The sequence below is a fragment of the Marmota flaviventris genome, chromosome 9 (assembly GCF_047511675.1).
Source record: "Marmota flaviventris isolate mMarFla1 chromosome 9, mMarFla1.hap1, whole genome shotgun sequence".
In the NCBI taxonomy this organism is placed as follows: domain Eukaryota; kingdom Metazoa; phylum Chordata; class Mammalia; order Rodentia; family Sciuridae; genus Marmota; species Marmota flaviventris.
The window spans coordinates 85,876,366-85,891,353 of NC_092506.1; positions in this window are offsets into that span (position 1 = coordinate 85,876,366).

Here is a 14,988-nt window from a genome sequence, read left to right on the forward strand (position 1 = left end):
TCTCTGCTCTCTGAGTCACCTTTTTTCTAGTCATCCTATCCATTCTTATTTTCACCAGATTTATTCTTCTAATAACAAGAAAGTACTCATTCATAGTCATAACTGTCCAACCCTGCATTGTCTCCCAGGTACACTCTACTCACATTCATTGTCTTCGTTCATCTCTTATAGAGGGAAGGCAAGCATGGAAGATTGAGTTACACTAGAAGATATTAGAAATTAATTTCAACCTTGAGAATCTGTGATAAAAAATAGTATTAGAAAAATCATAATTTTGCACAGCCTTTAAAAATATAATTCATTTTCTATATCTGAGGACCCATAGCTAAATTTCGTAAATAGCACCCAGACTGAATAAGTAAATTTATGTATTATAATTATAATTACAATGAGTATAATCTATAATCAATTGACTGGATGTGCATGCATAAAATCAAGAGGCCAAGAAAAAAAAGTGAAAAGGATAATACAATCCATAGGTTCACTGCAATGAATTCATTCTTTCACATATAATTTATAAGAACATATACAAAAACTATATGATAAACACTGAATATATTAATATAATGACTCTTAGAAGAAAACAGTTTGACAATGGGGAAAAGGACAAAAGTGAATGATAAATTAACCAAACAAGACAAAGTTCAGGTAATATCAATGATGACAGTCCAGCATGATTTGAAGTTATTTTAAATCTAGTCCTCTTCACATGATAGGCAATAAAATAAATAGAAAATAATATGATCCATCTCCCTCTATTCCCATGGCCTATTTAATTTCCATCTTAGTAGTTGTGGCTCCCCAACAAAGAATTCATTCATTTATTCTTCACTTCTGCTATTTGCCTTAGCTTGCCTTTCCTGACTCACAAGTTACTCTTAATAACAGAGGATTTTCTTTGATTCTCATTCTCTCTTGCTCTCTCTCCCCTCATGTATTCCCTCACTGGAAAATAATGCCTACCATCTCTTAAATCCTCAAATATTGACTCTAGAAATAATAACTTACATGAATAACTATAATGAATTTGAGATATGTCACAAGTCCCTTCATTTTTATATACTATCTCTAGCTGAAAACTTAAAAATAAAAAGAATCAGTCTTAAGTGTTTAATACATGTGGTATTGAGGAGTAGAAGATATTCAAATCATTATCAGTGAGTGACTGATTTATGGTTCAATAATTTTCTCAGTTTGTCAAACTAGTGATTTAGTTTAAGTGCCATTTGGAAGAGTAGAATATAATCAATATGCTACAAAAGATGTTAATTATCAAATGTTATAATTTGACCCAGGGAAAACATTACTCACTCCTAGCATGGCTACTTTGTCAGGTTTTTTTTTTAATAAACTGATAAAACTCATCTTGCCTTACAATGTGTAACTAAATAAAAAATGTTTATTAATATACACATACAGATATATGTATGAAAATATAGATAGTATATGTGAGTATACAGTTAAAAGAAACATTTTGCTCTTGAAAACCATAATGAAGTCACTGTTATTATGCCCAATATAATAACTTGAAGAAATATTTGACCTTTGATTCAAAGGAGCTAATGATGTTTCTGTTTTTTAGAGAATATTGTACATCTCAGCATGAAACAGTATCTTGCTGTTAATCTAGCGTTCTTTGATTCAAGGGCTTGTATTGTCCAAAATATTATCAAAGAAATTAGAAAATAGAAATGAAAGTGTTTTCTAGTCTATAAAACCTTTTTTATAAATGTGCAATGATCATGATACCTGAATTATTTAAATAAAAGCATTTATAAAATCTGTTCATTCAAATAATGTTGTTGAGTACTACCTGAGCACCAGGCCTACTTGCAGACACTGGGTTTACAACAATAAGAACCCTGATCCTTTCAAATTTATTATCTGGTCCAGTGGTTTTTAAGCCTCTTTATATAATAGAAATATTCAAAGGATTTAAGAAATATCACAGCATGAGGCCCACCTCAGGCCAAATGAATTAAAATCTCTAAGGGTGAAATTTAGGCATTTGAAAATTTTATAAGATCTTTAAATAATACCAATATGGCTCAGAGAATCAACTGCTTGTTCAAAAGGTGAATAAACATTCCAAATCTGCATGGTAAGTGCTACCAAAATGTAAGATTTAGTAAAACTTCTAAGCCTGGTAGGGATTACCTGTAGTCCTAGCTACTCCTGCATAGACTGAAGCAGGAGGACTATTGAGCTTAGGAATTTTAGACCAGTCTTGCCAACATAATAAGACTCTGTCTCAAAAATAAATAAATAAATAACAATAAAAAAAATAACAAAAATATTTAATGAAATAAAAATGAGCAGGGAGAGGAAAGTGAAGGGAGTGGAGAGAGATTGCCTTAAAAATCCCCCCCCCCAAAAAAGGAATGATTGAGATGTGAAGAATAAAAAAGTTGGTGATAGTTGATGGGGGTTTTATATATATATATATATATATATATATATATATATATATATATATATATGGAGAGAGAGAGAGAGGGATATAATCACTCACTATATGTGTGTATGTAAAATAAACTGAGGATTTAAAAGAGAGAAAGGCTTATTTTGGAAGTAGAAAAAATTTAATGCAGTTGGAATAGCGCATGAAGAAGAGAGAAGAGAAAGAACTACTTGCAGACAGCTTTATGTGCTTTGTTAAAATGTATGACTCTATAGTAAAGAGACCTTAAATGATTTTAAATAGGATAGTAATTTAAAAGAAAAAAACCCTTAATTTTCAAGATTGATTAGAACTTGTCTTTGACCTTTCTCACAGTATGTTTATATGTTTAGAGTATCCTTTGCTGCTTTATATATATGTGCATATACATGTACATATATATAAACTGCATATACATGTACATATATACCTATATAAATATATGTGTGTGCATATATATATGCACATACATACATTTATAAATATATATTGATATATTTATATATCAATATATACAGTACAGTGTCCTATTTTTCATAGGCACAAAAGTACAGTCAAGTTTCTTGAATAAAATTTATTATGCCTCCCATTATTTATAACTTCTATGATTTTTAGTGCTCTTTGGACATATTTTCTTTATCTTTAGGGAAATGATTCTCACATCAGAAATAATCATTGAATATAGCAATTTTTTTAAAAAGGAAAACAAGTATTAAGCAACTTACTATCTACAGGGGACTCCTAAGTCTTGAAAAGGACCCACCCTCCTTTATCTGGCTCTCCTTGAGTATTCCAAGAAGGGATTCCCAACTGTACAACATTATGAAAATCTTAATATCCCTCTGAATCAAAAAGGAAAACTTCAAGTTCTTGAAGTTAGAATTAGGGATTTAAACACAGTCTTCAAAACTTCCAAACACCACAGAGAAACCATATTTACATACTTGATGTAAGAATATAATGATCAAATAATCTTGAACCCAGCTTCCCACTTAGAACTAATCAAGTGTTGAACCAGTGACAAAGGCCAAGAAATATAATTACTTTTTCCAGAACATGTTGCAAGAGCTGGGAGGGAATTTGTGCTCAGAGAAAGCATAGACACAGTCATTGAAGGCCCAGAATGCGAAGCAGCCCACCGATCCTTAGGTGTCTACAGAAAATAACAATTATCTAAAAATGAAATCTATTAGACACAGTTCAGCTTGGCCCAAGCTCATGGAGAGACACAGAGAGGCAGATACAACAGAAAACGGGAAAATATGATTGAAGAGGCTTTTATTGTAAATAATGATTAAGAACTACCACTCTGCTGCTAAATTTGGCAGGCTAAAATATAAAGTGTGACTTTTTGTCAAAATAGTTTCTACTTTCCCCCATATTCTATGACAAAAATTAAATACCAGCAAGTGAGTTACGTAGCTCATTTGCTATTTTTTCAATATCCACTTGCCCTTTCTTGCATGATATTGTGAATATCCAAGTGATCTGACATTAACTTATTCACTCATGAAACTCTTGAGACACAATCAGTGATAGGCAATCTGGAAATATCAAACTTGGTTTCTTCACCGTTCTTTAATGGTTCCTTATTTTGAGGGTGTCTTGAGCTTCCAACAAGATTCAGTAATACAATAATACAATTGCAGTCACACATAGGTCAGAGGAAAAAGACAGAAAATATCTCAATGCTTATAAATAATTTTTATTTCACTAAAGGTATTTTTATTAAACTGAAAAAGACATTATTTTATTATCAATTTCTCTTGTATTTGAATAGTAAAGCTTTCAAAGTAGAAGCAACTAAAGACCTGAAGGATGATAAGAAAACAGCTTTGCAGTTTTTCTGACAGCCTAGTTCCTATATGTTCGTAGTTATGTGCTATAGAGGGAAAAAAAGGAAATAAAAGAAATACAAAATATTTTAGAAATTGGTTTACTAATGATCACATATATGACACAAAATATTAGAACCAAAACTGTAATTAATCTCTAGTTAAAATTTGGGGGTTTTGCCAGGTTAGATTCTAAGTGATTCTATATAGGAATAGTGATACTGTGGTAACAAGCAAGTTATTGTAGAGAATTATTACCTGCCCTTAGTTGGTACTCAATACATGCCCAGGTTTCATATGTTAGACTGAGAAGCTTTCTTTTCTTTTTTTTTGTCATTAAGCCTACATAATTACAAGAAATTATGCCTCTCTTTTATTGTGTAAGGCTACCAATAATTGACCTCACACAATTTGTAAAAAATTTTCCATGGCCAGCATAATTTTTAAAGTACAATATTTGGAAATGTTTCTCTTAACTAGGCAGAAGCTGCCTTGCCTTGGGATTTTCCACATGAAGGAGCATGTGACGGCAATGATACTTTTCCAACAGTGACAGGGAAGCGACCAGAGACACAGAGGCCTGAACAGATGCAGGATGCTGGGTGCAGCATTGCCAGGGTAGATGCACCCCAAGCTTAAATTCTTTTTAAATCCTGTTCCCATAAAAGAGGAAATTTGAAGTTCAGCCTCTAAGAAGGAGTATAAAAAAGACCAGAAGGGTTTCATCCAAGTTCCAAGGGTGATAAAACACATCAATCTGAAACATCACTAGTGCGTTGCTGATTCCCTAGTCATTCTTCCATTTGCTGTAGCTGAACAATGATGGCACTGTTCCATCAAGGGAAAATGATCCCGCTCCCTTCAAAAAGCTTTTTACAGGGCAAAGCTATAAAGTGCTAGATTTATTAACAATTTCCATTTCAAGAGAGACACTGTTTATATGGCAGTAAAGCTGTACTTTAATGCAAATGCAGCACTTCAAGCCTGTTTTCCTAATGCCTTCACAGCTCCTGTAAATAATGCATCCCTGGGTGGCATCTTTCACTTTTAAACAATTTGGGCAAACTGGTGCAAGTTGTAAAGAAATGAATGTACTTCTTTAAACAGAATAAGAGTTTGGGAAACACTCCGGAATCCACCAACATACTTTTCTAAATCTGATTGATATTTGATTGCCAAAATGGGAACAAATGTGCTTAAGTGTATTTCCCCTCACCCTCATCCCCAGCCAAGGAACCCAGGACACCAGGAAAGTGAGTCATAGTCTAACATATTTTGAGAAAGTATAAAACTGGTTCATGGTGTTGAAAAGAGAAAAGCTGTATCCAAGTAGTATAAACTGAAAATATCCTGGGAAACTTTTTCATCTCACTTCTGTTAGATCTTTTGAGTTCAAGCAGTTTTTATTCTACTATTTTAATTTTGTTAAACAAAGAAACCTGATTTGACCTTATCCACATCTTGATTAATCTTTCCCTTTAACTGTAGGTTTGCCTTTTTGAAATATTTAATTTTAATTCACAAATAATACTTGTATTTATTGTCAAAGGATGACATTACAACAATTTACCTTTATGATATTAATTTGCCCCATTTTCAATTCAAGAATCAGGCAGCATTTCATCTCATAAAATAGAGTTAGTGTTCCAATGGTTTGAGCAGATGTGTTTTTTAGAAAGAAGAGAACAAAAGAAGAAGCATCTAATAACAAATACCATACTGGTTATTTCAAAGTTACTGTCTTTGGAAGGTAGGGACAGGTAGACAGAACAATGGAAAATGGCATATTTGTTAACATCAGGTTATTTTGGGTTACTTTTTTGAATGATTAAAGGAATAATGAATTAAAGTAGAAGGTGATCCATTATCATGCCTCCTGGCCTGTTTGGGAAATGTGACTCTTTCATTCTGCAGATTTCTCAGAAGTTTAGATAACAACTTGGTTTCAGTGAGTGACAACATAAGTGGAACTTATGCATGGATGACTCTATTTTAATTCTTAGTCTGGCCTGTTAGGGCCCAGTGTAGGACCTTAGTCCAAAACATCAGTCTCTTATAATTTTTATTTGACAATATTTTTGGGGTACAATGGGATGTTTTGATATATTATATACACAATGTGGAATGATTAAATCAAGCTTATTAATAAACTCATCATCTTACATACTTATTGTTATTGTGAGAACACACAAAATCTATTCCTCTAGCAATTTTAAATACATGATGTTATTATTAATATGCTTGCCTTTTAAGTGATATTTAATGTCAGTTTATTGATTAAAAATTAAGTTTTTGCAATTCCCAGTTAACAAAAAGATTGGCAAAAAGATACTTGTTCTTAGAGAGCACAAGATTATTATTTTTATGGTAAACTACATCTATGGTATACTACCTAAAGATAAAATAATAATGTTGAAAAATAATTACATAGTTATATTTTTTGTAGCAAGAAAACTTTATATCCACTTTCTTAGCATTTTTCAAGAATACAGTATATTTTAAACTATAGTCACCATGTTAAACAAAAAATTTCTTAAAATTTTTCTCCTATTTAACATTACATCATCTTGCAACATTTTCCTGATCTCCCTCACCAAACTCCAGACCCAAAAGTGATATAACTCAGCTTGGGTAAGAACATTGTATAACAAATGACTTGGATTTGAACAGAGAAGAAATGATAGGTCTTATGTTTATTCATAAATCAATAATGTCATAGCAATATGTTACTAAGGGAGAAATACATTAAATGATTTGGTGAAAAACTGAGTGATAGCTGGATTGCATAGGAAAATAATCTATAGGTCATGACACAGTAGAGAGAATTTGGAAGGATAAAAATTTGGAGAATTTGGAAGATGAACTCTATTTCTGTCTTTTGACTACTTGGCTATTATTTTAGGCTCTTTTTGTTATTGTTTTTACTAGTGGCAGACAAACCAATCTAAAATAGCTTAGACAATAGAAAGAAACTATTGGTTTACATAATTGGAAAATCCAGAGTTAAAAAGAGTTTTAGCTCAAGATTGTCATCAGAGATCTCATTTAATCCAACTCTCTAAGGTACATTCTACAAGATTAACTTTAATATTAGCCTTCCTCATATTGTCAAAATGGCTTCAGAAATTTAAATTTCCACATCCATACAATGGATATCTTAAAAGACAGGGAGCTTCATGACCTGGGGTCCTCAACATATTTACCTCTGATGAGGGTCATAGAGCTCCCTGAACAAATTTCTGAAAGCAAGGACAAGGGAATGATCATCTCAAGGCCCTTTCCTGAACTCACTTCCAAATCCAAAGGAGAAATGGTTAGCTTTGCACTTTTTAAACTTTAGATCAGGACCCATCTCTAAAATTTGTGTAATATTAGTATTCCCTCGAGCATTTGAGTAGTGTAGGGAAATGAAAGATAAGTGAACAAAAACTTTCTATTTCATTAACAGTCCATGTGAGGAAACATTCTAGCTAAGCAACCAACAAATCTCCCCTGTCCTAAGGCATTCTTCCTATATGTAAATGTCTATGTCTACTTACTGTCATTTCAACAAAAACATTAAAATAAAATTCACCTGGCTTGGACCTTTATTTCTTTGCATTCATGCTTAAAGATACTTCTTTTATTTAATTCCTGCTGGTTATTGTATTGAAACTTCAGCCACTTATATAGCTTTTGTCCAGCTGGTTATATTTTCTCTCCAAATTTATGTCATTTCTTTCTAGCCACATATTCTCTCCTCATCTAAGCTTTGAATACAGGGAGAATAAATAATAGAGGCTTTTTTTTATACACATCTATTTACCCTGGGAAATGCATAATTCATGAGAAATTGTCACAATTAATCAATGCTGTGATTGTCCCATAAAGATCCTATCTTCCCCCAAATTTCATTATTCCCTAGTTAAGACCAATGCTTTACAGCATTCTGTTTTCAACCCATGTGAGGTTGCATACTTACAACTATATAATTTTATTTTTTCAAGGGTATTTTATTATCAGAGTGGATTGCAGGAAATTTAGTTCCAAATCATCTAGTTGTAAGTTGGTGATAATTCCATGAATCTCTTGTCATTATTACAACTATTTCCACTAACATCACTTTAACTTTTAAATGAATTTCAAACCATTTTTTTAATGACTGACAGTATATAGTCATCTCTAGAAAGTTAGTTCTATTTGTCATCCTTCCCCACCGTACACACACACACCTGATAATCATGAATGGTTTATCCAGTAAACAGAAACACCCATTGCTCATTCAACAAAGGATTCTGCTTCCTCTTTTGTCTGAACCTCCTACATTGCATTTCCACAGCTGCCAAAGACACTGTCCTTCCATCTTCTACCCTTCCCCCACTCCTTTTCTTGACTGTACACAGGAATTTGTTAACCCTTTTCAACACTTGGCAATTGCCACTCATATTGCCACTTCCTAGAACTATGAGTAGTTCTTAACCCTGGCCACACATCAGAATCACTGATGGAGCCTTGAAAAATCTTTGTGAACAAGAATCACCAAAACTAATAAAATCTGAATATCTGGGGGTGAAGCCCAGGTATCAGTGTTGTTTTTATAGTTCCCAGGTGCTTCCATTGTGCCACGACGACTGAGAAATGTCTTTATTCCCTCTACTCCTGATTCTCCTTTAGATCACTGCCTAGATGATGCTACGTCACGGAAAAATTTCAGATGAGTTTGGACTTTAAAAAGATATTTTTACAGCTCCTCTTTGCTCTATCATAGCACTTTAGATACTTGTTAACTACTTGAGAGCAGATACAGTGTCATTTGTTTTTTCTAAAAGTATCTTTGGTTCCTAAAATGACAAGATATCAATAAATATGAACCTATTTATCCCAACTGTATGGACAAGTCCTTTGAAATCAGATGACTACTAATAATAAGATCAATATGGAAGTTCCTGCTATATTTTACCCTATACTTAAATTTCTAAATCAGTGAGAAAAAAAATTATTTTACAATTGCTATTTTATGATGTGGCTTTGTTCATAGCACTTAGATCAAAATCTGCAATTAGAATCACCAATAAGCACAAACTTGCACAGTTCCTGACCCCTTTCTGTGACAGGTACAGTTTTACTACCCAGTATATTTAACCCCCCCCCCCCCCACACACACACACCATACTACCACCAGTTGAATTGCTCTGGGTATAATTTGTCATGGACCCTAAACTAAATTACCTAAAACTAAAAGAAAATGAAATATTTTATCATTAATCCAGATTTAGACCTAACTCTCCAGTATCAAAAATGGAATCCATACTCAATGAAATGAAGAGCAGAAATAATCATTACTTTTTTCTTAATCTCACTACAACTCATATTGTATGTAGTGAAATTCTCATAATAATTCAACAATAGCTTATTTTGAATTATTTTAAGCTTGCCAGGTATGATTAAAGCAAATGTATGTATATATGTGTTACTATTATTATTTTTATTTTTTAGATGGAAGTTAGTCTGGTAAAGACATCACTTTCATGTAGTTCTACCTTACACACACACACACACACACACACACACACATTCAGAAATGAAATTCTCATATTTTAGATTGGGCATAATGATATTTGTAAAAAAAAAAAAAAAAGCAGAATGACTAATGAATATGGATTGTCAGATTACAATCAGAACCTGGAATTTGCCCCCAGCAGTGGGAACAGAATATGATTAGAGGTTTAAATTAATTTGGAAAGATATGGTGCAGGATTTCATTTAGTTATTCCTTAATGATTTCTTAATTAATAAAAATCACATTAACCAGAATGGGCCTTTTCTTTAATCGAATCTGAAAGTTTGATTACTTTTTGAATCAAGTTAAAATTTAATTTTAGCTAGTTGTTATCATAATTCATAACTCTTAGACTGTCCAGTCTTGAATATCACAATCTGAATCATTTTTGAATTATTGAATAAGTTCTAATGCTTAGCATAGTACCTGACATACAGTGGGTGTTGGATAAAACTATTGAATAATTCAACATATGAACAAAATAAAACCCTTGCCTTAGAATAAAAAATAAAATAAAATATTTATTTTTAAAAGACAGATATGATACCTGGGCTTCACCCCCAGATATTCAGATTTTATTAGTTTTATTAGGATCAATTTATTTATGAGAAAAAAATTTATTTTAAAACAAGTTTACCATTTACCTAATAGGGCACTGATGACATATATATGTTGTAAAAATGTTATAATTTGATCATCAATCAAAAGTCTGACTTTAGATTCTTATCATATTATGTCAGAATCATAATTTTGATCCATTGCTAAATAAATTATTAAAATGTTTTAAAAATAGGCCTTACATTTTTTTAAAAATCAGTATCTCTTAATTTTTTTTCATATTATTCATGTTTTTAAAGGAAAATAATTGCCAAAAAGCTTGGTGTCTCTGATTACTTTTTGAGGTTTCTGAGACATTTCTGAAATCAGTTTTCCTGAAATAATTATATTGCAATGAAGGACCCATAATATTGCAAATCATTATCCTAATGATACTAACATAAGCGTATAATTGACCAGTGATTATTCTTAAGCTGATATTAAAATTGTGAAATTGCATTATGGTTAATTGAAAGTGGTAAACAAAAAAAATTTGGATTTTTTACTGTTTTATTATAGTTCATTTATATATACATATATATGAACTATATATAAATACATGTACTACATATATACTAATATATATATATATATATATATATATATATATATATATATATACACACACTAAGGAATTAGTATATTAATATATTAAGGAATTAATTCATACTAATTCCTTAAGTGGTATTTCATTGATTTGGAAAATTAAAAAACATTTAATTAAATTAGCTTACTTTTAAAAGGAATTCTTTAATAATATAATCCAATAAAAATAAATAACAACTTTTATATTAACTATGTGCCTTTTAAGCTTTTAAAAGAATATACAAAACTCCAAGTTTATTTAATTTTTCCTACAGATGAAGTAAGTTTGTAAAGGTGAAGTAAGTTTCTTATATAAAATCTGTCAAAAACAAACATGATATTGATTCAAAAATTAAAACCAGATTTTCAAATCTCACTTCTCTCTGCTATTAATCATTAAAACAAGATGGTTATTAGGAAATATTAGAAGTTTCCTAATTCATGTTTCTAGCAATTAGCAGAATACTTCTTTCAGGTCTTCAGTAATCATTGGTAGAATAAGGGAGCTAGTAAATGGGAATGGAAAGCACTGGATTCATATCTTGGTGCTGCCATATATTAGTGGAGTCCTTGCACCACATGCACTGCATATATATATATATATATATATATATATATATATATATATATATATATATATATATATAAATTTGTATAGTTTGCAATGTGTCTTCACCTGTAGCATAGAAATTGATTCTCAGGACAACAATGTAGAATTGGCAGAAAAGTAAAATATTTATCTATAGTTTAGAATACAGAAAGATGAAACTGGGACATTAAGCCTCATTTCTCTCATGTTAACTTCGGATGATATCATTTATAGTTAAATTCTGTCAAGAAGTTGGTAAGGTATCTGATAAAATTTGCTTTCTTTCTTGTTGCAGTGGTGCACACCTGTAATCCCAGCAGCCTAGGAGGCTGAGACAGAAGGATTGAAAGTTCAAAACCAACCTCAGCAAGGGCAAGGCACTAAGCAACTGAGTGAGACCCTGTCTCTAAATAAATACAAAATAGGGCTGGGTATGTGTGTGGCTCAGTGGTTGAATGCCTCTGAATTCAATCCCTGGTACAAAAAAAAAAAAAAAAAGTTTTCTCCTGATCTCCTAGAAAAGTTTTTGAGTAAGTTTCTGTGTGGCCCTAGGATATCATTTTTAGACAAAGGAGCACAAAATTCAGAATATTTATGTAAATCATATTCTGATTATCAGCAGGACTTTGCCACCAAAGTTGCAAACTCCCCAAATAAAAAGAATATCTCAAGAAATATAATAGAATTTTTACTAAGTTAAAATGAAATAGTACACAGAAAATGTATGAAGTGAAATATGAGCAGTGGTGAAATGATTTATATTATGTGCTTTATAACAAGACAACATGGTTCAAATCCTCAATTCATTGCCTCTCAGTTCTGTGGAACTTGGATTACACTAAGACTCAATTTTCTCTTATGGAAAAAAAAATTAAAATGATGCCCTCAGGGCTGTTGCAAGGAACAAATGAAATAATATGTGATGCTTTTAGTATAGATCCCATGACATAATTTGTACTCAATAAATGGAAACTATTACAGTTAGATTTACAAAACAGTAGATTTCTCTGGGAAGTACATTTCTCTGGGAATCGTTGCTGTTGTTATTAAGTTGATAAATATGACCCCTCCTTTATGTGATTTAGATGAAATTGAAAGTCCAAAACATTGCATGATAACAACCCTGGTTTTCCTGCTCAAATGTCAGCAGTTCTGACAGGCAAGGCTAACCTCCTTCATCTATCCCCACCAGTTGATATTGAATTTCACTGCCATCCGCATTACCAATGATCATGCTGATCTAAATGGATGACTTTATGTACTAATACAGGTCCTGAAGACACTTAATAAAGCATCCACTAATGGCATTTTCAAATAATGACAGTCTCTTTTCTCATAAAATGTATCAATTCAGAGGCCACCTAAAAGTGATCTTCCCTTTACATTCACAGTGAAAAATAGTCTACCATGAACAAGAACAGTTATATTCAATTTGTCACAAATCTGTCAGATTTTAATTTTTCAAAGGCAAATAGTAAAGAACAAGAGCAGATGTTTTAATTCAATTAATCATTTAATATCTAATTTTACAGAGAAAACAACAGACCATGGCTAATTATTACACAAAAGACATGGAGTAGTTACATTCAGTTTATTATAAAACAGAAAACATTCATTGAACATTTGCTTTGAGTAGTACATGGAGACAACAATACCAAGATGAGTAAGACTGATTGTTGAGTAAGTCATGTATGCAAACAAAATATGACATCTAATTTTTGTGATTTAAAAAGTTGCTACAGAAATCCAGAAATGAAATAAATTCTTCCTTAACTCATGATACACTTACGGAATTGAATCTAGGCCTTTGATTTGAAACCAGATAGCAGACCCTCCATGGTGAAACTCAATGCCAGACAGAGTTCATGGCCACTACCACAAAGTGAATACTCATGGACTGAGAAGCAAGAACTACTATTTGGGTGGCAAAATTCACTCTGCCTTCCTCAAAGTCATGCAGTAGAGGGAAAAGCAAAATTTCACCCATTGAGTATCAGGGCATGTAAACTAGCAGAGGTCTTCATATCAAAGTTTAGTGCCAAGCCTGACACAGAGAGACCCAGCACCTTTTAAAAATTCAAGACCGCTTACACAAAGCAGTGGTCCCAGACAGAGCCTCTGGACCTGCTGAGGCATCACACAGAGATTTGTGCATTAGTAGGACAAACTAAAATTTTGACCTACATCATTACTAACCTTTGGTTAGGCCTATGACATTATCTCCACCAAGATTGTGCAGCTCTCTGCAAATGTGAGATACATGTGTGACCAAGATTAGTGTTAGCCTTAGTGGCTGAGGAATGGTCTCAACTATATGATCCCTAACAACAGGCATCAAGATTATTACTAGGCCAGTATACATGGAGCTATAGACCAACCCTAGCATAAAGCAGATGTATACATCCCAGTGGATAAACTCATGGTATGACCTTTATCACTCACAGCTTTGGGTTGGGCCTTAGTATACCACCAAGATTTGAAAATCTTGTAACTGTGAGAATCTTTTAGTGACTAACTAAAATTATTAACTGTGAATTAGGTGTCTTGGCCTACTCCTGCCCTAGGAAGATGCTTATGGGGATGTACAACCATTTGTGTATACTCCCCTAGTTAATCAACTGCAAATTGGAGACACCTGGACTTGAATTTGTCTCTAGTGCTTCAAAAGTAACAACACACCAACTATAGACTCTCAGGAAACCTGGACATGGTGGTATCCATTGTTGAAATAATCAAAGTTATTATAGACAGAAAATAAGCAACCTGCTTATCTCTTCTGCAGAGAGTCACATACAAAGCCAGATTAGGCAGAATGAAATAAATACCTAATTCTTCAATGGTCCAGACAAGAGCACAAATCAACAAGCATCAAGAGCTTTCATATACATATGGCTTCACTTAATAAGGTTCAAGAAATTGACTAAATAGTAATCAGTATGGCAAAACTCTCAATTAAAAAAACATCAGTTTTAAGAAAACTCAAGAAGCCTGAAGAAAAAAAAATAAGAGAAATGGCTCAATACTATAAGAGAGAAACTTAACAAAGAAATTGAAATGTTTTAATAATTCAAACAGAGATACTTAAAGTGAAAAATACACTCAGTGAGAGGAAATATACAACAAAAGTGTGGCAATATATCTACAAGGTAGATAATGTGATGGGCTACATACCAAATCTCAGCAAAATTTTTAAAAAATAAAATCAGGACTGGGGTTGTATCTCAGTTTTAGAACGCTTGCCTACATTGTAAGAGGCACTGGGTTCGAATCTCAGCACCACATATATATAAATAAATAAATGTCCACTGACAACTTAATTAAAAAAGTAAAATCATATTGAGTATCTTTTTAGATCACAAAGCAATAAAAGTAGAAATTAATAAAAGAGAAATATTTGGAAACT